General features: G+C 39.6%; 1 long non-coding RNA gene across 1 annotated transcript in view; it reads right to left on the bottom strand.

Annotated features, from left to right (window-relative positions):
* The window catches only part of LOC122464133, an 80,145-nt gene that overhangs the window by 34,908 nt on the left and 20,085 nt on the right, over positions 1–25,152 (bottom strand). The window contains exon 2 of the long non-coding RNA XR_006288045.1: positions 16,985–17,072. This is a non-coding gene — a long non-coding RNA (uncharacterized LOC122464133). The remainder of the gene's footprint in view (positions 1–16,984; positions 17,073–25,152) is intronic.

Genomic DNA, 25,152 nt, shown 5'->3' with positions numbered 1-25,152 from the left:
GCAGGGGTCTCTGTATTTCTCAAGCCATAGTGTCTTAAGTGAAAAGATCTGTGAAGCTTGAAAGCTTGTCTCTTCCACCAACAGAAGTTAGTCCAATCAGAGATATTACCTTACCCACCTTGTCTCCACTGAAGAAATAAGCATGCAGTGTTCTCCCTCCATACAGGCTGTTACCTCTCCTTTTGCTTTCAGAGTGATCATCTCACTGCTTTGGAATTAGCATATAATCTTACTCTTTCCAAATTAGTTTACACATGGAGCTTTCCATAAGCAAACATGAAGACACTTTGCTCCTAACAGAAGAAAGTTTTTATAGAAGGACTTCTTTGCCTATTGATGATCTGACTACTGGAATGGCTGTGGCTCTAATTTTGCCTACTTGGCTCACAGTGGCAGGGAGAAGAATAGTTTATTAGGATCCCAAAGGGGAGGGAAAAAAAGGGACCTACAGTCTCAATACCATAAAGAATAAGAAGCTGGTACTCAAGGAGACGGAGCTTTCATTCATCCTCTTCTTAGATAGGAAAGCTATGATTGGAAACGCCTTACGTTTTCATTTAGAAAAATTATAGGAAACATTAAAGGTGTCAGAAAACACAGAACTAGAATAGGAGATAACTGATGATAGCACTTTATCCAAGAATCCACTGTTGAAATGGGAATAGCTTAGTTTCCCTAAGAATACTTGCAAAGTGTGTTAAATACTTACAGAAGTGTCACATTTACAGTTGAGCAAATAATGGATTTTTCAGTTCATGGTCCAAACAGAAATATTCAGAAAAAAAAAATCTGGATAGATTCCAACTGAAACAAAAAACAAATTTATTTAGAATCAGCCAAAATGTTTTCGGTTGATTCTCAATGATTAATTTTTTTAAAAAAGTTTTTCTATTTGTTTTGAGTTGATCAGAACATTTTGGTTGATTGTGAACAACTGTTTTTTCATGCTTTCAAGTCAGTTTGGTTGTTTTCTGGTGTTTTTCACTTTTTTTTTTAGTTTCAAAAATGGGCCAAATTTGAAAACAAAATGCCACTTGAGATTTTTTTGAGTTCTTTTTAACCCAAACTATTTGTCAAATTTGACCCGTATTTGGAAGTGGTTTCACAGCCTCCCCAAAATGCAATTTTTGTCAAAATTTCTATTTGCCAAAAAATTTTCAGTTGTAGTCTTAGTTAGAGCTGGTTGGAACATTTTCAGCTAAATGAAAATGTGTCAAAATATCATGTTCCACTAAAGCGTTTGGAATGGTCACCCTCTGGTCTGCTGTAGTTACGATGTGTACCATAAGCACACAGGCTACATCCATGCTGCACACCTCTTGCGGCGGCATGTACTGTATGTATACTTACGCACTGCAGTATGGATACAGCCTGCTTTTCACTGCAGAGTGTAACTACACGTGTCAATGAAAGACTCTGGCAAGGATGAGGCAGAGGAGAATGGCAGCTTCCCACTGCTGAGCCTGAGTCTTTCCCCACTGCCTCCTCCTTGCTGCTGGAGCCTTGCCCTCTCAAAGGGAGCTGCTGAAGCCTTTTCTTGTCCCAGAGAAAGGCTCCTGCATCAGGCCAGCAATGGGGAGCTGCCAGAGCTTTTCCCTGCTGCAAGAAAAGGTGCCTGAAATGGGGAGCAGCTGTAGCCTTGGGCTCCCTGTTTTGCAGGACTTTTTTCCTGCAATGGGGAAAAGCTCCAGCAGCTCCGTATGGTGAGGAAAAGCTCAGGCAGAGGGACACTGTGCTTCTAAAAACAGCAGTATAGGCAGGGAGGCAAGTGGAGAATCATGTGACTATATACATGGATACATACCCACAAGCTTCAGGAGTGTCTTTACTCTAGTCTGTTAAGTAGTCCCTCACCATCTACACTGCTATTCATACCTGTGCTAGGGGTAGGTGTAGTATATGTACTCTACACACTGCTGAAAGGGTCTTCAATGTAGAGCGAAACCATATGATCATAAAAATAAACTTTTGAAGTTAAAATACTGTTATGCCAAAACTGAAGCCATTGTTAGTGAAGATCTCCATTTCCAGAAATACAGAGTATTTCCATTAGCAATGCTTTGGACAATCTCTTGCATAAGAAAATCCAAGTCCCTAGCAACTCATTGTCATGTTATAAACAGGATTATGACTTCAGATCAGAACACTTGCAGCAACTACATTCTTTCAGGCAGCAAGAGTACTAACTTATACCATTTATAATGGCAACTTGTGACGTTTCCTCCTGTTTTATGGGACACAGAGCCCATGAGGTCATCTCATAAAGCAACACTGGATGAAATTTTTTATTTGCTACCAGTTAGGAGCAAATTCATACCAGTGACTTAAAAGGCTCCATATTCAATTACCAGTCTCCTGAATCACCTAATTTAGAGAATTTACAACATATATAAAATTCACCTAAAAACCTGAGTTCAGCAAAGAGTAGCAGATACATCTTCACTTATTACTCCATTGTTAATTTTTCACTGCTGCATATGTGGTAGGCAAGTCAGATCCACAAGTGCATCATAAGATGAATGAATGAGACTAAATCACCACTAGACAACCCTCAAAATACTTACTGCCACCTGGAGCACATCTCTGCAAAACTGACTGACTTTACTCAAAGTTCCTTATGTTCCTTTCCTCAGCTCCATGAAGTCTCTTTGCTATTCTTCCCAAAGGCAATCAAGCATTACCAACACAAACACACAGTCTGCATCTAAAGAAATGGCGGTCTTTGCATGTTTTCATGCTTCAGACCAGCCTCCCTCTTTTTTGTGTGTTTACACTGGGGCTGTATTTCACATGCTAACTAGGGTATTCTGCCACAGCCCAACATCAGAGGACTAATCACATTAGGTACAATACTTACTATTGACTCCCCTCTGTCATTATTCTATTGAACAATAGCTCAGAGAGCCACTAAGGCTTCCATCAAATGCTGAGCAGAATTTTAGCCTCAGTTCTCATGTGTCAGAACATGTTTGTGATAAATAAGTAATAGCAGTAACAAAATTAATACAAATATTTAATATGGAGAAGCTAGCAATGTTCTTTGATAGGATCAAACCCAGCTATATTTAAATATTGCAGCCTTCATAAGCTTTGATTTCAAGTTGTGTCACAACATAGGAGCAATTTTTATTTTCCTAACTCAGTAAGATCATTAACCATACTGAGAGGCTGTGCATACACAAATCCCTGAGCTCAGTCTTGAAAACCAGAGGTGGATAACGAGCAGTTTGAAGTATGTACGCTAGATGCTCCATTGCTACCCTGCTCACAGTATTGTTGTACTCTACATTCTGTAAGATGCCTTGATTACCTGCAAACACTGACAGAACAGGGGCTGCTTTATGGCTAACTTTGGTGCTCAGATTTAAGTGCGGGACATCCCCTGAAGCTGTGCATGTTCTTTCAGTTTAGTTCAGTAGATTGCCCAACTCGGATTGTAAACCCATAGGTGCAGGAATTGTCTTTTACTATGTGTTTGTACAGTGTTGAGCACAATGGAGTCCAAATCCCAACTGGGGCCTCTGGGCCTGAATACAATAACGTTAAGTAGTGTGCTGTAAGAAGAACTTATGTCTCACTCACTCAGAAACACAAACAAACCCCCCCCCCCCAACTACCCAAGATGCGATAAGAATATTACATCTCCAGAAAATCTATTGTTTTCTTTTTTGGGGGATACTGCATACCTTCATAAGAACACAACATAAGAACAATAGAACGGCCATACTGGGTCAAGACCAATGGTCCATCTAACCCAGTATCCTGTCTTCCGACAGTGGCCAATGCCAGATGTCCCAGAAGGAATGAACAGAAGAGGTAATCATCAAGTGATCTATGCCCTGTCGCGCAATCTTGGCCTTTACAACATCTTTCATTCCCCTACTTGATAATTCCACTTCCTCAAATTAGTCTTAATGCCTATGCCCAAAAGTCAGTTAAGTTGTTGTTTAAAGGCTCAAGATTTTCCTCCAGAACTAGCTAGGCATTTAAGTAATCAGATAAGAAACACTTCTTGATTTAATAAACTCTAGTGAATATGGATTCCACTAGTGGTGTCACTTTTAGCCCTTCTCAGTAAGGAGAAGGGGTAGTTTAATGGGAAGAGAGGTATGGTAGTAAATTAAAGGAAGAAAAATTATAGAGATAAGGAGAGGAGAAGAATCATGTGGAACACCTCTTGGAAAAACTAGTTCCAAATAAAAGATGCTTTCTAGAGACTAATGAATTTGTTGTATACACTCATAATTGTTTCCATTCACATGGAACAGGTCCAGCTGCTTTCAGCATCCACAAATGAGAAGCAGAAGGAAGTAGGAAAGAAAAACAACAGTATTTTGTTATGTCCAACAGTTACAAATACTGGATAGCGCATAAATTATGTTAAGCACAATTAAACACAGCATTAACAGCAATAGTTTGTAATGCAATAAAACAAGACAGTTGTGATGAATGAGAAAGGGCCTGAAATGCATCGTATTGACAAACTAAAGCGATACATTGCCAAATTACATGTTTATAGAAACATGAACAAGAGGTCAAACAACTTGTTTCCTGCTAGCAGGACATATGTTCATTTAAAGCTTATTTATGAAGGATTTAATTCCCTTCTTCCAACCGTATATACACTAAACTCTTTCTCCCACCATTAGGTGTAATGACAATTTCAGCTCCAGTGGAAGGACAATGGAAGAAGTGCTACTAATGTATTCAGCACTCACATGGCCACTGGGTTTATTTTATTTATTAATTACTTAATTAAACTATCATGTTGTTTAGAAGACCTGCTCTGAGCAAGGGAGATGAGATGGTGTCAAAAAAACAAATATAATCTACTCCAGCACTCATGATTGGAGTTTCACCAGTAATAGTGTAACAGAAGGGAGCATCCCCCAAAAGTTAAGTTCACTCCAAAATGTCTTCACTACATTTCTAAGAGCTGGGTGCTTGTTCTTATTTTCAGAGGATTCTGGTCTGCTGCTGCACCAGTTCTGTAGCCTCACTCAAAGTCTTGAGAAACCCCACTTAGCAATTTTCTTCAGCCCAAACAAAACTGTTCTCACACACTTCTCACACAGGGGCAGCGGGGTAGGGGGCTTTTGTACCTTTATATGAACAGGTGTCAGTGATGCAGCCCTCGGGCTAATGTACTAGTCCTCATGTGGACCCTCATGGTGATTTGGGTTTGAGATCCCTGCCCTAAGTGATTAGAAGAAACAGTACAGTATCTCATACTGGCTATAATTATTCATCTTAGTGGAAAGTTATGTATGTGCATGAATTTGTTTATGATTGTTCCTATGAATGCTTCTTAGAAGGAGGTCTTCTACTTCCATTACTTCACTAGGCCTCCATTGTGCTGGATCATCTTCTTGACAAATAGAGGCACTACCCAGGCTTTCTTTGCAGTAATGTTTCATACCCCATCAGCTAAAATACTAATTGTCATATTAGTGGCCCATAACAACCTGTCTCCTAACTCCCCAAAAGTGTACCTTCACTACAAACTGCCATTTTATATTGACCTTGGAAGCAAGTTTAGAATTTGGTTTCTAGCTCCTGATGCTGAGGAGCCATTTGAATAAGCCTTTACAATAAATAGTTCATGGTTAGGAAACAGTTTGATATTCTCACGAAGAGCTATAGTTTTGATCCTAGTGGAATGATGAGTATCACAATTACTTCATTAAAAATGCAGTTTGGGAGCATGCCCCTAGGTTCCCAGCAGAATCCTAGTTTATTTTAAACTAGTTGGTATTTATTCTGTCTCTTCCCATCATCTCTCCTAAAAATAAACCAGAGTAGCTGAGGAGAGACTAAGTCAAATGAACACAATCCCTTCTTTAATGTTAACGGAGACAAATGCCAGGCTCAGATGCCAATAGCAATTTTGCATTCTATCTTGGCTCTAAACTTCTGTGAGCTGATAGCGAAATGTAGAAGATAAGAGTGCACTCATGACTCTCCTACACCCATTGTGGCTAAAACCCCTTTTTTCTGCAATTTCTGCCACTCCAAGTAGCTTTGTCATTGCTGATATTTGTTAAAGCTGGAGACACTCTAGGAGAAGTTGCAATTTATAGTAGAGGTAATTCTTTTGTAGTCACGAGTACCAGTTTGCAAAGCAATCTCACACTCACATGCTTAGTAACCCTGGCAGACAAAGCAGTGCATTTCCCAGTTTGTTTTGATTTAGAGGTACGCTGGAACCCTATTAAAGCTAAAGGCATTTTTCCACGGAACAGTCATATGCACAGATTCAGCTATAACTAGAAATTATTTGCACAGTGGAGTACATTGAAATCATTCAGGGTTTGGAGTGAAGAATGTAAATGGTGTTTCCCTGGGCCGAGTTCATTGTAAGCATGTCCCTCTGGACCTAATCCTTGTAGTTGTGAGACAGTATCCTTTTTCTTTTGTGGAAGGGTGGGGGCGGGGAGGGGGAATTCTGGAGTCCCACCCGTTTTCCACATCACTCTTGAACCCAGCATTTCATTATCACGCTCCCTTCAGCTGGCTATGTCTCAGGACATAGCCAGAGGTTATTGAAAGAAAGAGATTTTGTACACTGGCCCGAGAGGTGATGCAGGGGCACTCATGACCTATGCAAGCACTCACCTCTGTAAAGGCTGCCTCCCACAGCGTTCCAACTCCTCACTTCTTATTGCCCAAGCCCATGTACCATGTTTGGATCGGGAGCTCACCTGAACTGGGGTTGCATGGCAGTGACACAGGACATTGAGATCCAGCACTACCATTCTCTTCCTTAGTAAAAATGAATATGTACCAAAGTAATAAAGCGATGAGATGGCTTACTATATGTTCCATTCTGTGTATCCGATGAAGTGAGCTGTAGCTCACGAAAGCTTATGCTCAAATAAATTTGTTAGTCTCCAAGGTGCCACAAGTTCTGCTGCTGTTTTTGTGGATACAGACTAATCTGGCTGCTACTCTGAAACCTGGGGCTTATGATAGATTCTTGACTTCGACTGGCTCAGTTTCAATTTATCTTATTCAAACTATAGCTGCCTCTGTTCAGCAAAGATTAATATAGTCCTAGAGTTGATACTGTAGATTTAATTGACTAAATTAAACTAACAGCTGAAATGCTTTAAGAGTGTATATACATTTTTATTATAGTAGAACCATCCTGTTCCCTCTGTTTGTGGTGAGTCACAGCAGCCTAGTAACCAGTAGGAATAATAACTGTTTTGCCTGCAGACATTCCGTTTCTCCTGAACATTGCAGTCTTGAAACTTTCCTTTTGTTCATCAGAATTCAGAATGGTTACCAAGTACCTGCATAAGAATTACAGATATGGTCCTAGAATGACAAATCAATTAAGCAGACTGTGTGAATTCTTGCAAATGCAAGAGAGTGGAGGCAGAACAGAATACATTAGATAAGGTTATAAAAGTGACTTATTTTAGGAAGAGACAAGCAGAACACAAAGTAAAGGGATGGGAAATTACAGAAGAGTGACATTGCCCACCATTAAACATTTACCTTTTATTACGCAGAAAACCTGTCAAGTACTGCAGAATAAGCAATTTGAAACAGTGCATCAGAGTTTTAAAGTGGATAGCAGCCATTATGGAGAGTATGGCTGTTTTGATGCAGGGAAAGAGACCTCACCATTATTATTGTGATGGGGCTGCAGGAAAAGGGCTGAATCAGAGTGGGGGCTGTGAGGAATTCCTACCCTCCATCTTTCCCTAGATAGATGGAAGGAAGTTTTTGGGGGACCCAAATTGTAAATTGTATTTAAGAACAGGTTCACTTATTGCTTGCATCGATGTACCTTCTCAAAGGATTACAAAGGCTTCATGCGTCATTAAAGAAAAAAACGATGTGAGGGTTTCTGTGCAGCCACTTTATGCTTGCTTGAGTAGTTTGAGGGAACATGCTGAGGCAACTGCCCTGATAAACACTGCCACTGATGTTTCTATTCCAACCTTTGTACATCTATGCAATAAAGATTTAGTTTGCCACAAATTGCCTCTCTTATAATATAATGTGTTTTTATTTTATAGGGTGGTTTACTGTGAACACAGCAGAATAGTTAGCAGCCAGTCTAACTAAATAATCATTTCAACACAAATTCAACTTATTTAAATATAAAATCAGAGATAAAGGAAAACAGAATTTAAATCTGCTAGCCAGCACAACTTGTCTAATTCCCAGTTTCAAGACAAAACCTGAAAAAACAGATCTTATTCTTTACCTGTCATTCATTTTAAAGTAATTCAGCTCTTTTTTCACTTATTGCTTCTAGTCACATTCCTGCATGCCTAATGATGTCTGATAAAATGCCTGAAGGAAACAGACTAGAGTGAATCATGTAGTCACCTTGACTGTAATTTAGTATGCTTGCCATCAGTTTCAGAGAAGGCCCTTTATCCTTACATTAGTAATGTAGGTGCAATGGACGTAATTGGTCTGATTTTCCTCTTGTGCGCTAAAACAAAAGTAACTCAGCTCATGTCAGCAGTGTTATGCCAATGTAACGCTCATGTAAATGAGAGTTGAATTAGGCCCAATAACTGCACCAGCTCTGAGGAAATCTAGGTTGAGTTCACTTTGTAAGCAGTACTTAGAGACAACATAGAAATAGTAGTAAGGAAATAAAAATGATGCACATCAGAGATAAGTCATGACTGCTAGAGAAACTGCTTGGGGTCTGCGTTTTATCCCATTAAATTTCATAAAGCACAAACACAAGATAAAAATTGGCAAGAATATCACAGCTAGGAGGTTGCCTCCCATATCTTGCAGCCTCACCAGGGCCAGAGGTATGTCAGCTTTAAGTTCTATGATTTCTTAAGAAAAAAAAACTTAGTAAACCTTTCTTGTGTTTGGTCTTCTGTACTGAAGAAGACCTTAGACTTGAAGGCTATACTGTAAGCTTATCAAAACTCATTGGTGTAATTGTTGTTTCTGCTCTTCCCAACTTGGCTTCAACTGAATCATAAAGTAAAAGAAGGAAAGTAAAATAGATGAAAGGTTTGCTGAAGCCCATGCAAAATGAGACAGACAAGATTTGCATAGCTCCATCCAAAAACACTGCATAATAGTTAAGTCTGCCCAGAGTCTGCATGGAAGAGGTCTGGTTCTGGATAGAAATTTCATGACAAATAGGGTGAACAGTTCAGGTGGAAATTGTTATAGTTTTCCATCATCATATCATACCATGGTCTCATTAATGCAGCATCATGCTCTACAGGAGAAGGAAACTTTTTTGCCATGTGGGAAGACCAAGAGGAGACAGTTTACTAGGACACCACTCTTAGAACATAGGGAGGAGCATAGATGACTATCCAAGGAAAGTCCTGCATTGCACCCTGGGAGTCCTTCTCCAGACTAGGGGGAAGAGTTCAGATGAAGCTACCGTTGGGGACCGCAGCTGACCCCCAAATTTTCTGGTTTGAGGTACCTCTGACAAAACAACTATACACTTTAGGAAACAGGAAATAAAATAAAAGTTGATCTTTGAAAAACAGGTGCCAGGGGCTAAGGGTGCAATCATAGGAATTCTGGTTCTTGCCTGTAAGAGCACCTAAACATTAGTACTTATTAAGACTGTCTCAGTACCTCTTTATTACCTGTTTCAGAGTAACAGCCGTGTTAGTCTGTATTTGCAAAAAGAAAAGGAGGACTTGTGGCACCTTAGAGACTAACCAATTTACTTGAGCATGAGCTTTCGTGAGCTACAGCTCACTTCATCGGATGCATACTGTGGAAATTGCAGAAGACATTATATACACAGACACCATGTATGCATCCGATGAAGTGAGCTGTAGCTCACGAAAGCTCATGCTCAAGTAAATTGGTTAGTCTCTAAGGTGCCACAAGTACTCCTTTTCTTTATTACCTGTAGTCTTGAAAAGTGCTGCTAAATTGCCTGGTGGTGATGCTACTAGCAACAAGGTATTGAGTTACTGAAACCTTCTTTACAGTTAAGTCTAAGACAGCTATATTTTCAGCTCTAAGTACCTCTCCATTAGCCGAGCGCTCAGCTACTCAGAACCTTCTTCCCACTGTGACAAGCAACTCTTCACCTACAGTACAAGAGGCTAAGCCCTGATCTTCATTGGGAGAAAGCTAGGCATCAGAAATAAGGCTGAAGCTTCAAGCTGCACATACACACACTCTGAGGTCAAGAGAGCTACAAGCTTTGATCTACAGCAACACAGGAGAAGGGAACTAACGTGTTCAGTGAAGTGAGAAAAGCAGGACAAAACAGATGATAAACAAATGATAGGGGTTAGTTTTTGCTGGGTCAGTGACCTAAGCTCTTTTTAAATAAATAAGTTTTCTACACTTACTCAGATTCCTCTGTTGAATTCTGCACGTACTGCATCCAGAAAAAACTGGGAGCTGACAACTACCCCATTTATCTTGTGCTATGGCTGTGCAGAATTAAATCACTAAAATCTACCGGTTCAGAATGTCGAAGATCTGCATATGATCAATAAAAGAAACTCAGAACTCGCTCTCTTTTGGCATGATGCTTTTGCAGTGCACATTCAACTTGTATCTGACGACTGTGGTGCTCTGGCTTAATTAGGGCACGAAGGATGAACAAACATCCTCAGCTCACTTTAGTGGCCTGAGGTATTGCTGCACATATGGGTCAAACGATACAGTCTTTACTCAGGCAAGCTCTTATTGCAGTCAGGGGGAGTGTCAGAGCAAAAGAACTGCAGATTTGACCCATGCTGATTAAAATTAATGTTTGAAGACTCCTGCCGTAGCTTTCAGAATGAGTGGAAAAATTTGAAAGTTAATTAAAAACATAGTTCCACAGCTGAGACCTTGAACGCGGCAGTTCAGCTGGAGCTAATGTTTATAACAGGTTATATTCCCCCCCCCAAAGGCTCTAAAATTGAAATTAAGAACTGTGCCTTTATTATTAAGCTTAGAATGATGTAGTGCATATCCATTAAGCGGAGAATGCCAGTTAAAGGTAGCTGCTGGTGGATTAGTACAGAATCCCCTCAGAGGATCACACAGCACTATAGGAAAAAAGGACTCTCTTAAATGACTGGTTTTTAAGATGACGTATGCTATTGCTAGTCTGGTAATAAACTTAGTAGATAAACCATTTACCTAGAACTGCTTCTGGCCCAACCACAAAGGAGGGCAGGGCAGGGTGAGGTGAAGGGCCAGCAGGGATTATTCAACTCTCACACCCAATCAGCCACATCTATCTGGGCTCAACAGGTCCCAGTACTGTCCTTCCCATGCCTGCCACCTTCACAAACAATGGGCCTTTTGCACTCTGCATCCCCAGCTTCCCTGGAAGGCATAGCACCAAACACTGACCACAACAGCAGCAGTAGGGCAGCAATGACAGAGTAAGGCCCTGAAAGAGGCTCCCTTTCCCTCAGCTCCAATACAGAGCTTCCAGTCAGAACCTTTCCTGGGATCCTGCCTCTGCAGCATCACAGGAACCCATACTCAGATTTCCCCTCCTTCCCCCACACACCTCCATAATGGTGTGTGTCTGGTTCTTTTGAAGCTGTAAAGGCAGAGGGCCAGGGAAGCCATTCTGCATCAAAGCCAAAGAGAAATAGTATTTTCAGGGATGTAACTACTTTCCTTATTCAAAAAAAAAAAAAAAAAGCGGCTTGTTCACTGGTAGAAGGACGTGAATCATTTTTTACTATGGTCACATGATGTGGGGCAGATGTAAACTCATTTAGAACCTAGGCAAGCGAGAAGAGAATAGCCAAATTCAACCATCCCAAAGACTCTCAGTTTGACAAGTCTATGGAATGACCTGAATGTCACAAGCGCATCATTGGATTCTGAATGGCAAGAATGCTTAACACGGTGAAATGAAGTACAAGTCAGTTCATTATCTTATGCAGTGGGGAGTGAAGCTGGAAATAGAGATCAGTCATTAGTCTGAAGAAGGCAGAACAACTGACATCTTTCTTCATAAAGAAGATGGACATAACCTTTCAAAAAGCAATTTAACACTCTGGACTGTGTGTGCTTTCACCCAAGGATTAGAGTAGACTGGGAGAAAGTGTGGAAGCCTTTATAAGGGCTCTTAACTAACAAGTAAAGCATTTTGACAATGATATATTTCACTATCGAAGCTAGTCTCAAAGTTAATATTCTCCAGGTAGCAGATTCTGTCAAGTTCCACCCTACCCTGATACTGCCAAGCTTGTGACATTTCAGATGATGTTCTTTATGTCATCTCTTGTTCAGCATCACAAGTACCCTAGAACCTCCCATAGAAAAAAAATGAGCAATATCCTTCAAAGGCCTGGAAGTTGTGGAAGTTTATATGGGTGACATTTCAGTTTATGGAAGAAAAAACAAGATTAGAAAGAAGTTCTGAAGGCAGCTCAATTAAAATTAAAGAAAAATATATGCAATGTCCACCTACATGGTGCCAATTGCAGGAGTGGTAGGAGGAAGCCCACCTCAACTGGACTCTGATCATGGTTCTGCTGTGAGGTTAACGTTTGCATCAGAAGAGGAAAAGGGAAGATTTTCTCCACTAGCAAATTGTTATTCAACCCTGTACATGGTGAGTAGGGATTAATTTAGATGCCCATCCTACAGGAGAGAAGTCTATGGTTGAATTCATCCTGTCAAAGGCTTATACCAGCCTTCCTTACTAGCTTTACAATGTGCTTAACGGTTGATTTTCACCTGAAATTCTCTCAGCCGCAGCAAATGCTTTGTGTTCTGTTCTTCTAAACTAAGAATCAACATTCTCTTTTATTAACCTATATTTGAAGGCAGTTAAAAGCTATTACTCTGTCCTGTGCCAATTACAGCTTTGAAGAAGATTCAATGTGCATAATGCTAGTAGCCAGTAAGACTACTGTATCTTATTGCAGTTGTTAAAATACAATGGAAGATTGCTATCAAGATTGATGTGGGCTATCCCCATTTTAACTGTTATAGCCAATTAATCACTATTGTCATAAATATAGAGGGAAGGGTTAACACCTTTAAATCCCTCCTGGCCAGAGGAAAAACCCTTTCACCTGTAAAGGGTTAAGAAGCTAGGATAACCTTGCTGGCACCTGACCAAAAATGACCAATGAGGAGACAAGATACTTTCAAAGCTGGAGGGGGGGCAGGGGGAGGAGAAACAAAGGGTTCTTTCTCTCTGTCTGTGTGATGCTTTTGCCGGGAACAGAGGAGGAATGGAGTCTTAGAACTTAGTAAGTAATCTAGCTAGGTATGCGTTAGATTCTGTTTTGTTTAAATGGCTGATAAAATAGCTGTGCTGAATGGAATGTATATTCCTGTATTTGTGTCTTTTTTTAACTTAAGGTTTTGCCTAGAGGGATTCTCTAAGTTTTGAATCAGATTACCCTGTAAGGTATTTACCATCCTGAGTTTACAGAGGTGATTCTTTTACTTTTTCTTCTATTAAAAATTCTTCTTTTAAGAACCTGACTGCTTTTTTCATTGTTCTTGAGATCCAAGGGTTTGGGTCTGTGTTCACCTATGCAAATTGGTGAGGATTTTTATCAAGCCTTCCCCAGGAAAGGGGGTGTAGGGTTTGGGGAGGATTTTTGAGGGGGAAAGATGTTTCCAAGCGGGCTCTTTCCCGGTTATATATCTGTTAGATGCTTGGTGGTGGCAGCAATAAAAGTACAAGGGCAAAAGGTAAAATAGTTTATACCTTGGGGAAGTTTTAACCTAAGCTGGTAAAAATAAGCTTAGGGGGTTTTCATGCACATCCCCACATCTGTACCCTAAAGGTCAGAGTGGGGAAGGAACCTTGACAACTATAAACTGAAGCATAAAGTAGCAGGCATCTGAATTTGGACACATGCAGAGATGCAAAACCTCCATTTTATGAGGACAGAGTAAGTTCTTTTAAGCATGGCGGTGCAGTTGATTATTTTCTGAGTGGCCCTTACATAAGATGTAACATTCTTTACCTGCTGCTGAGCAGTGTCCAGAGATGTGTGAAATTCCCATTCTGACTTTCAAAACAAAAGAAAATCAGAGAAATTAATTCTAATTTGATCCTTTTAGCCAGAAAGTGAAGGTCAAAGTAATGGGGCAAGCAGATCAGCAACAATAGGAAATGGTGGTTGGAAAGCCAGGCCTGAGCTCATGAGGAAAACAAAATTCCTTTCTACAGTGTGCTTTTGAGGAATGCTAGCTCTGTTTCTCAGAGTGTGAGGCTGGGCTGCCTGGGGAGGTTCCAATCTGCTCCAGAGGAGATTCAGAGAAGATCTGAGAAAATAGAGAGAGGGATGGATTTCCCCCCTATTTCTTGAGGCATCTTTCAGACTTAACACGCCACATGCAGACATTTTTTAAAAATTCTGACTAAACTGTAATCAGTACCCCTTTTTTCCTGAGTCATATGTGGTAATGAGGAAAGTGAGTGAAATTAGTAATTGTCTGTCTTCATGCACCTAAAATGCACTTTTTTGTTCTTTTTGAGACTAGGTGTTGGGGAGATGGTGGGCAGGTGAAATGTGATGCAAACTCTTATTATTTGTATTGGAGCGAATGAATCTTTATCTAGGAAAAGAGACTGGAACAAGAGTTTGAGAAGACCTCTTCAAGAGAGACTGCTGCACCTCCTCTTTTCCTCCTCCTCCTCTCTTCCACAGCCTCAGTCTATATAAAATATAATACATAAAACATTCCAACCACTGTAGGGGGAATATTTGATTTTTTAGTACTGCTAAGTAAGTTTTTAACAGGCCTTCCAATGCATATTGAATTAATCCTTAATCAATGTCACACCATCTGTACTGTTCATTTACTATCTAGTAATTATTGAAAGGCCAGGGTAAGATACATGAGAACTAAAAGCATGCTGGAGGAGTGTATGTAGAGGCGGCATTGTAACTGGTGCCAAAAGGAGGAGTTCTGGCTAGTCAAAGTCAGCTGGAGAGGGTAGCTCCTCAGCCCCTACAGAAGGTGCAATGGGTTCCATGCCTACTCAGCTCTGTGACCAGTTGAAGGTGTGAAGAATAAGGATATTGACTTGCCTTCTCCTTATTCCTCCCCACATCATTACAAAAAATAAAAGCCCATGGAAGGGCAATACATTAGGCTTTGCAATAGTATTTTGGCCACGCTCTGAGTAAGATGTCAAGAGGGACATAGATGGTCCTTATGCCCTCCCCAACTTTCTCCTGCCACTTCTGAAGAGCCAAAAAGGCACTTAGCATTACAGTGACAATGTTTTTTGAACCTTCATTATAGCCTGAGCACTTTAAGTTCACGAAAAATACAGCATCATTAATGTTGTTGTGCTCACGAGCACACACAGAGTAACATTCAGTCCCAAGGATTTACTAGGCCATTGTCCACAGGACTTCAATTATTTCTTAGCACAGTTTTATCTTAGAAGTTAGAGAAAAGCATTGTGTGTTCGGGAATTTCACCCAAATTCTCTTAGGCTTGGCCCATCCACAAAAGCGGTTTCATTAACCCCAGGCTTCTCCTGTTGCCAGAAGAGGCTTTGCAATGCCCTGCAAACTTCCTATTCTATTTTACAAAGCACAAAATGACTGCCTTTCATGTAATGAGAGGCCTGGACTTGACATGACCCACAGCCTTCTTGCGAATGGACTTAGTAGCCTGCTGCTATTTTGTATGCTCAGCCATCATAAGCTAGAAACAAAAACTACAGAGTCAGGAGAACTTGTCTGTCTGCATACGCAAGGCCGACAGACAAGTATCAGCTGCAGCATTACTAACAGGGATAGATATATATTCACAAAGTCATGAGAATGGGGAGAGAAAGGACAAGCTAGCCTAGAGTTTGTCCAGCTTCTTCCTGATAATAAAAAAAGTACAAGGTTTTGCTGTTACAAATGTATTCCACTAACAAAGAAAAGATAAGTAGACCTTGAGAAGTTTGTACTAACTTAAAAAAAATACAAAAACTAATAAGTAGTCAGTCTTAGGCATGTGAATCTTTGTATAGTGAAAATATTTGGTAGGTGTTTTTGCAAAGTTAGGTGTTGAGTGCAATAATTGGTTAAGGTATTGATAAGAACAACTCATTTTGACTATATAATGAGGGTCAGGAAACCAGCTCATTGGAACTTAACTCTGGGATACGGCTTAAGATCAAAGCTGGTAGGATTTTTAACCCCTGTATGACTCGACTGCGTGGAAGCCAGAGCCCCAGACAAGACTGGATCGTGACTGGCCATTGGGAGACATTCATCTGCTTTATTGGGAGTGGTGAGCGTTAGATGCTTGGTGTGTGTATTTTGATTGATTGTTAATTGCTAATAAATATATGTACATGTTTAAGAATATTTACTGTGTGGTAAAAGCTCCTTTACTAAGACAAGATCCAGTTAACCTGTATAGGGCCATTAGGCCCAGGAAGGGGGGTGGGAGCCCCAAAATTGTGTGGTAACATTCCAGGTATTAAAACAATGAACTTCTTTATTGAAGTAATTAAACAAGATTTTTGTAGTGTCTTTTGTAATCCAATGGCTCTTAGACTGTAACTAACAATGCATTCACATAGCAACAATATCCCTGGTAGGGAGTGCAGACAGAGGAAATTATGCAAGTTGATAATATCTTTTTGAACACTGAAAATGCCATTAATCAACACTTTCAAGAGATTCAAGTCAATGTAAAGTCTCCCATTGACTTCAGTGGGACAAGAGTTGGTCCATATGCAATAAAAACTTCATTTTTTAACTTCAGGGATACCAGGAAATATGGATTGTCATGGGTCCAGTTAAGCAGGAGAGGCAGGAGCTTACCTGGATCCTGTCTTCCCTTTATGTGTTTAGTTTTGGGGTAATTGGAGAGAGGCTCAAGGAAATAACTTCAAGTGACATGCTACAGCTTTGAATAACCATAACCAAACCATAAAGTTTGTTAGGCAGAGACTTTTATCAAAGGGGTTTGACTATGCCTTTAAAAAACTTCAATACAGTATTGCTGACAAACAGACCACTAGATCATTAACATGGAAATTATATAAAAATTGTTTTACTTTTCCACTTACCTTACTTTTTATCCTTGGATTTGCTTGGAGAGTGAGGCTACACAGTTCAGTTTCATGTTCTGGTTCTCATATTTCCTTCCATCAGAAGCTAGGAGATGGAGAGGTACAGGAAATAATAAGGGCAACACAAATATGATAGCTAAACAACTTTTGAAACCTTAAAAAAAGATTATAATTCTGTTCCATATTTACTTTCTCAACATATTTGCCATCAATTACATCCATTTCTACATCATTCTAAAATTTGCATTGCCCATACCCTGTATGTATATTGCATCTGAAAAAATATATTAACATATTAAGATTGTAAAGTCAGGCACTCAAAAGTTAGGAAATTTCAGAATTAAGGCCATCTATACAACCTTAATTCAAACCTCTTGTGCATATGCATTATGATATAGTCTTTAATGGCATGATTACATAGGGTGACCAGATAGCAAATGTGCAAAATCTGTACAGGAAGTCGGGGGTAATAGGCACCTATACAAGACAAAGCCCTGAATATCGGGACTATCCCTATAAAATCAGGACATCTGGTCACCCTATGATTACATACTATTTTCCCACAGGTTTCAGAGTAACAGCCGTGTTAGTCTGTATTCGTAAAAAGAAAAGGAGTACTTGTGGCACCTTAGAGACTAACCAGTTTATTTGAGCATGAGCTTTCGTGAGCTACAGCTCACTGAGCTGTAGCTCACGAAAGCTCATGCTCAAATAAACTGGTTAGTCTCTAAGGTGCCACAAGTACTCCTTTTCTATTTTCCCACAGGATCCCTGCTTCATTCAGTGGAAGGAATCTTTCAGACTGGTGGAATCCTTCAAAAAGGAAGTATCTTTTTAGCTGCACTTTAAGTGGCCTACCGTACTTTAAGCCACACAGTCATTCATTTTAAATGAAGAAACCTAAAAAGCAAGAACAAATTTAAGTCTCCATCAGAAAGTTCACAGGTGCATCTCCCCTCTGTCTCTGGAGCACTGAGCCCAGAGTCTCAAAATAGCTGACTGTAGACAGATAGGTGACTTGTATAAAATTAAAGGGGCAGTACACAGAAAAGTTACACAAACTATACATTCACCAATCACCAGTATTTTGATCCCTGATTCTTGCCAAATTTGATATTGTATCAGCAATATACAATAACTAACTAAATGCATAGACAAATCTTTGAAATGCGGGTCAGTTTTCCACGTGAGCAAAATGCCATCAACTTTTCAAACTAGAAAGCCTGTTAGTTTATAACAGCAGTTTTATTCAGCTATATAAACACTAAATGGATTTCTACTAGCTACCACAACTAAGCTATCTTTTTTCGTTTGAAAGATATTATTTTACCAATGTAGCACATGAGCTCACCATCTGCTAAATCTAAACAGCTGTACATAATAGAATCATCCACTGAATGGATTAATGAAGTTACTTTCATACACCGTGTAGCATAACACTGACTTTAGAATCTAACAGGAATTTCAGCATTTGAACTCTATATTCATTTCGTTGTCAGCTCTGAACAACAAGAGGTTTCTATGTAGGTTCCTTTGAAATGTGAAAATTGAACAAATTAATTGTAATACTTATGAATGGCTCTATAGTTGACAGCACTGGAGACCAAAAGTCCTTTCCCCCTCACTTAAAGTACTGGTACAGATTTGGCATGGCAGTGCGAACTTCCCACATTCAACTTTCACAACTGTTCTTCACCCCTGGCCTGGAGGGACCACCTTCAGATTCAGAAAATTACTTAGTTCAGACTATGTACATTCAAGCCCTGACCTCTTTGCTTAGAGAGCCAACAAAGTTGTAAATAGTGATATATGACAAGAACACCTGTGAGGTTGGCTGTTCTCCTCCACAATACCAAGAATTTTCATTCACCACATACATAGGGACAGAAGCTGTAACAGATTCAACAACCTTAGACCAATAGAGGTGCGTCACGATTATACACCCTCCCCAATGTTCTTTAGTGATGAGCATGTGAGGACTGTGTACAGTTGCAATTGAGGGGTGCAAAGCGGACAAATGTAGATAAAGAACCACAAATCCCTCAGTGAAACATGACAAACTTTTATTTATCTGAGAAGATGTCTTGCTGCAGATGGAGAATTTAAAAGAAAAGAGCAATGCACAGATGGGAGAGTGCAAGCAAAACATTTGTCTGGATAGCATCTGGCACAGCACACTTAAATAACTAACAAGATAAACAAAAGTTGTAAGTAGCACATGAATTGCGTCTTTGGGAAAGACCAGAAATATGACAGCTGAAGGCAAGTCAGAGGACACATGACTACTGCAGATCCAAGATTGTACAGATGTTTAAATTGTAGCTAGCACTGAAGCAAACAAGGAAGGAGGAACAGAGAGAATCAAAGGTGACGGATAGGATGGAAAAATGGGGTTGCTAACCCATATGTAAAGACACAGGAAGAATTAATGCAACTAAAGTGCTTAAAACTGGCTACCAACATGAAGATTAACTTTATTTCATTGTGTTTTATGAGGCTTTAAATTTTATACCGTCTCTCAGGCAGGACTCAATTATATATATGCAGTTTGAGTTAGTTTTGCTTGTGGATACAGAAGTTAGACAGTTTCACCATATCTACTGTCAGCCTCTTAAAAATCTTACATAATAAAAGCAGATTTATGGTAGTTTTTCCAAGCAGATGGACAGAGTAGCTTTTTCTTCCCACCTCCATGTAGTTCCATTGGCTCCAAGTCCCTCTTGAGCTCTGAGGATCACATCTTTTTTACTTCCTTGTCTCATCCACAAAGGTTCCTCATCAGCAGAGGACAATGTGGATGTGCCTGTGTCTACTGCTTCTTAACATAGCTCACTGAGCTAGTGGAGGGATTGCCAAAAACAGAAATGATGCCTTCCCTTGCAAGACCAGCTGCCATCTTCCACATTCTTTTATAGCCTGAACATCTTTCACAATGGGTCCCATAATGAGAAGTAGGAAATGGGACAATGATTGCCTTCAATTTGCTTAATTAGGAACTAGTTGGATAGAGTTGTTTCTGCAAACTATGCATGAACATAAAAAGAGGCTGGTGTTAGTACAATCACAGTAAGGCACTCCAATGAGAAGGTGGAGCTGTTTGTTATGGACAGGTAAGAGTTGATTTGTCTCAGGACATTACAGTAGTGGAGCTGAAGTAATCTGGGTCAATGTCATTATTTCCCAATTTTTACATTTATTGTAGATTTTAACTTCTGCATAACTTTAGTTTCAGAGAGTCTAAGACCAGAAGGGACCATTAGATCATCTAACTTTCTGTATATCATGGGCTTTGAAATTTCACCCAGTTATCCCTGTTTTGAGGTCATTAACTTATATTTGATTAAACCAAACATCTTTATTTGAAGACATCAAGAAAGGGAGACTATACCATTTCCCTTGGAAATTTGTTCAAATGGCACAAAATTTTAGCAGCGAGGGTGATTGGCTTCAGCTTCCAGCCATTGTTTTTTCTTAAGCTAAATAGATGGAGCTCCTTAAGTCTCTAACTGTAAGGCATTTTCTCTAATCCTCAAACAATGAGTGTCTCTTCTCTGCACCATCTCTCATTTTTCAACATCCTTTTAAAAATATGGACACTTGGGTCACATGATCAGGAGAGAAGTAGGAGCTACCTGACTCCTGGTCTCCTCAATGGCCATGCACTAAACCTCATCAGTTAAGGGCTCCCAGGTATCTAAAATGCAATGTGCTGTCAGGGTGTCCCTTTTTGTTGATTATGGATCTTAGAGGGAAAAATAGAAATGCCAAATGACCCAAGTCATTCTCCAAAGGAAGATAAGGCTGAGGAAACCCAGCAATCTTTCACACAGGACTTTGCAATTATGAAGGACTGTCTAACTACCAGACTTGATCTTTTTATCTCAAGATATATGTGAGTTCTCTAAAGATATGGGAGAAGTCAAAACTCATTTGACCTACTTAGTGCACAACTTATGAAAAACCACCATAGGAGGAGGTTAAAAATGGAGAGTGCTTCCTTAAGGCAAAGACTAACCAGTCTTCAGGAGAATCAAGAAGATCTTGAAAACAGTTTGCACAGGAATAATTTGCAGTTGCTGGGGTTCCTGGAGTGCTGGAAGCAAAAATCATGATCAGCTTTCTGAAGGACACACTCTCTGAGGTAGCGTTTCTCAAACTAGGAGTCCCAACGCAAAAGGGGGTTGCAGACTATTGTAAGGGGGGGTCATGAAAGTGGTGGCTTCAGGCGAGGTGCCCAGCTCTGAAGGCAGTGCTGCTGTTAGCAGCAGCGCAGAAGAAAGGGTGGCATGGTGTGGAGGTGGGTCACAACAGCCTGAAATATTTCCAAAGGGCATCCCAGCAAAAAAGTTCGAGGACCCCTGGGGTACTGGGATTGGATCCCAGTTTGCCTCTCCTGGAGATTGAAAGGGCTCATTGTGCGGCAGGGGCCATAAGGAGAAAGAACAATGATAACTCCAGACCCATCATTTTTAAATTGCGACTATTTAATGACAAAGTTAAGCTGATGTCTGCTGCTAGGCAAAAAAGAACTCTTAAGTATAAGGATTTAAAATTTTCTTTTTATCCAGACTTCTCTGTAAGTTTAAGGAAGACGAGAGCAGCATTTAATGGCATCAAATGAGCTCTCAGGGGATCAGTTATTAAGTACAGCCTCAGATATCCTGTGATCTTCATATTGAAGCAGACAGGCTCTGTGAAATACTTCAAAACCTCATAGGATACTTGAAAAGCATTACAGGAATTGAGACCAGTTCTCACTAAGGGTAACAGCATGATCCTCTCATAAAGAGAAAGAAAATGGAGAGTATAAGATCTGAATAAAACGAACTATGGGAAAAATTGGGCAACATATGTACATATATTTGAACTATTTGATATATTAAATAGTGTTTTTGGGTATAATTAGTACTCTTAGAAAAGCTATGGAGTAGCTGGATAATCAGTATTTTCAATATATTGATAAACCAATGCAAGTATATCTATATATAGTCATCATAACTATATATTTATAGGTCTTATTAAAAATAAGGCAATAATAGTACTAGATATAAATTTGTTTATTATATATACATAATCCTAATGTATTCATATCTACTTGTGTTATTTGTGACTACATGTATCACTTTACATGAGCACTTGTATAGTTATTTTTATGTTTCTACCCATATTTAAAGTTAATATTTAACACATGTATGGTAACAACAAATATATTTATTTGCACACACAGTCTGTCACTTCATGTTTACCTTTTTCATTAGTCTCTTGGTATAAATGTTTATGTACCATGTGCGTATTAGCATTTACATACTATATACTGTTACTTATTCATATCTTTGAAGCAATAGGTTTAATTAATTTATATGCTTTGTCACACAGGTGTTTTGCTAAATAGAGGTTTATTTGTCAGAGTTCTAATTAATTCAAATTAGGAGGAGAGCAAGGGCAAGTTCAGGCATACACCACCTGGGATCTGAATGTGCCTCTACTGGAAATCTGGGATGGGAAGGGTATTATGGGGAAAGGGTGGGGTGTGTTTTTTTGTTTTGCATGAAAAGGCACTCAGAAGCGGTCAACTAGCAGCTGAACAATTACTATTTAAGTGAGCTGTAGCTCACGAAAATTTATGCTCAAATAAATTGGTTAGTCTCTAAGGTGCCACAAGTACTCCTTTTCTTTTTGCGAATACAGACTAACACGGCTGTTACTCTGAAACCTATTTTTTCCATGAACTCCTTTAACTTTTGTTCCTGAAATATACTGGGGCTTAATGAAGCCAGCAAGAGAATCAAAATTGAGGCACTTAAAATCAAGGGGATGTCATACAGTTTTCTTTCAGAATATCCATTTAAGGAGTGAAGATGCAGATGAATTAAAAGACTGAGTGTGACATGAATATCACTCCTCTTTCAACTCCAGAAGCAGGAGAGAGTAGCAATACTAATCCACAAGAGCCTAACTTTACAATTTATTCAGTTGTGGTCAGATCCAGAGGGCAGATACATAATACTTAGATTAATTTTGGGGAATGTACATGATTTTGAAGTACTGTGTGTGTTTATTTTTACTGGTCAGGATGGCTGTCTCTTTGGCTATACTAAATGTAATCAAGTCATTATCACTGGTCCCTAGGCAACTACCAACTTCCACTCCAGTGATTTTAATTCAGTTTTCTTCATTTGAAGATAGACATGTTCTATCTTCACCTGTCACTCAATTTCCTAGCTTTTCATGGCTTTTATAAAAGGTCTTACCCATAACTCACTTCTATATCCTCTCAACAGTAACTTACCTTTATGAAGTTTAGCCTGAGAATTTCCCTGCCTAAGGACCCACTGGAGGAAAGCCCTGCATACTGCACATCTTTAACAGGTCCATAGAAGAGTTCCACTCCTGACCTTTCGCCAACTCCTCAGCCCTACAGCTGCTCAGTGCAAGCTTCCCACACATTGAAAGATCAGGTCAGAGCAGTCTCCATACCTATTCAAATCCTGACTTCTTTGATCACAGCCAGCAATGTAACAAATTGTGATGATAGTTTGTGACTGATATCTGTGCATGGAGAACTGCGTTGAGACTACCATGTCATTTCATACACACCTCTGAAAAGCTATCCCATATTAAGTATTTTTTATTCAGTAATGATGAGGGCTCAATTGAAACAAATGACTGGAGTTTAGAGGATACAGAGTCTTTCACATCCTAAGAGAAGGAAGAAGTTATTTTCCCTTAAATAGTTCAGAGTTTAAAGACAAATTTTGCTTGTGGTAGCATTATAAAACCCATGTTTTTTCTGTCAAAAGTCTGAAAACTAGTTTACTTCACTTCTTTTGAAATTTGTAAAATCATCAAATTACTGACAAAAATGTTAACAATTTTTGTACTGTATTAGATTGCTGAATTTCCTCTGGTTCCCTCTTTTGATCATTATTCTGATTTCCTTATATTATTAAAATACATTACTCAGTGTTAGAATAAAGTGTCTGATTCCTTTCCTGTGTTGTATGACAATTGTTTCTTCCCCATAATTCCAATCTTCTTTTAATCCTTGGCTTGATTTTTTTCATTGTAGAAAAGTGCAATAGCTCTTCATCCTTATTTTCCAGGCCCTCTGATATCTCAGTTTCCTGCACATATGTGCCCATTTCCTTCTACTCCCATTTCCAGGGATCCTCCTAATTTTTTCTCTTCATTTCTTTCTCACATACTGTCTCCTGTGCTTTAAAGCAATACGTTCTTGTTGACTAAGTGCTTTTGTTCTCCTTTCAACCACTCAAACCCTACATTCTGTTAATCCTTCCCACAACAGTCTTCTCATCCAGAAGCCTCTGGAACCTCACTTGCCTCGGCTGCTGCCTCTTGTCTTGGTGTTATTAGTAGGTGTAGATGTGACACAGACAGGACCTTAGTCCCTAACCTGTTCTGTATATTTACACTGCTATTCAAATTATTTGAATGATATACTAGAGTTAAGAGGTACTATAGCATAATATTGAAATACAATCTGGTTTAAGGTTCTTCCATACATCAGCAGTTCATAGGAGGGAACTCACCTAAAGGCATTTCCAGTTATCTCTGTCCATCCACCTTTCTCCAAAGACTGAAGGGAAAGAGGTCAATAGTGCACTTGACCTTAATTACCCAAGTCACAGAAATAAGCACAATAAAACTCAAGTTTTCTTTAACCTTTCAATGAGTTTTTTGCTTAGAGTGCAGTATTAACAAAAAAAACGCCCCACCCCACTAATGTAAAGTGACAACTGAGTACACATGTGGACAGGGATTAATAGATTTTTTTTTTTTAAACAAGCTTATGCTATGCTGTGTTGGCTGGCCAAGAAGTAGAGTAGGCTTAACCAGTTACTGGGGCTCACCATCTGGTGACTGGACATGCCAAATGGGAACATTGGGCCTATTCCTGCTGCTGAGACTGGAACTACACCCTAGCGGTCCCTAAGCAGCTGCTCTGCCTTGAGAGCCAAGACCCTCACCAGGAGCACAACCAGCAGGAGCTGGGCTAAGCTCTTCAGCAACAACAACATTTAGCTCTTTTCATCTTCAAAGCTTTTTACAAACATTTGTAAGTCAACCCTCACAACACCCCCGAGGAGCTAGTTATGTCTAATATTGTTATTTCCCAACAAGCATAATTAGTCCTAATTGTGTCT

The sequence above is a fragment of the Chelonia mydas genome, chromosome 1, assembly GCF_015237465.2.
Source record: "Chelonia mydas isolate rCheMyd1 chromosome 1, rCheMyd1.pri.v2, whole genome shotgun sequence".
Lineage (NCBI taxonomy): Eukaryota > Metazoa > Chordata > Testudines > Cheloniidae > Chelonia > Chelonia mydas.
This window is presented reverse-complemented; position numbering and strand designations above follow the sequence as displayed.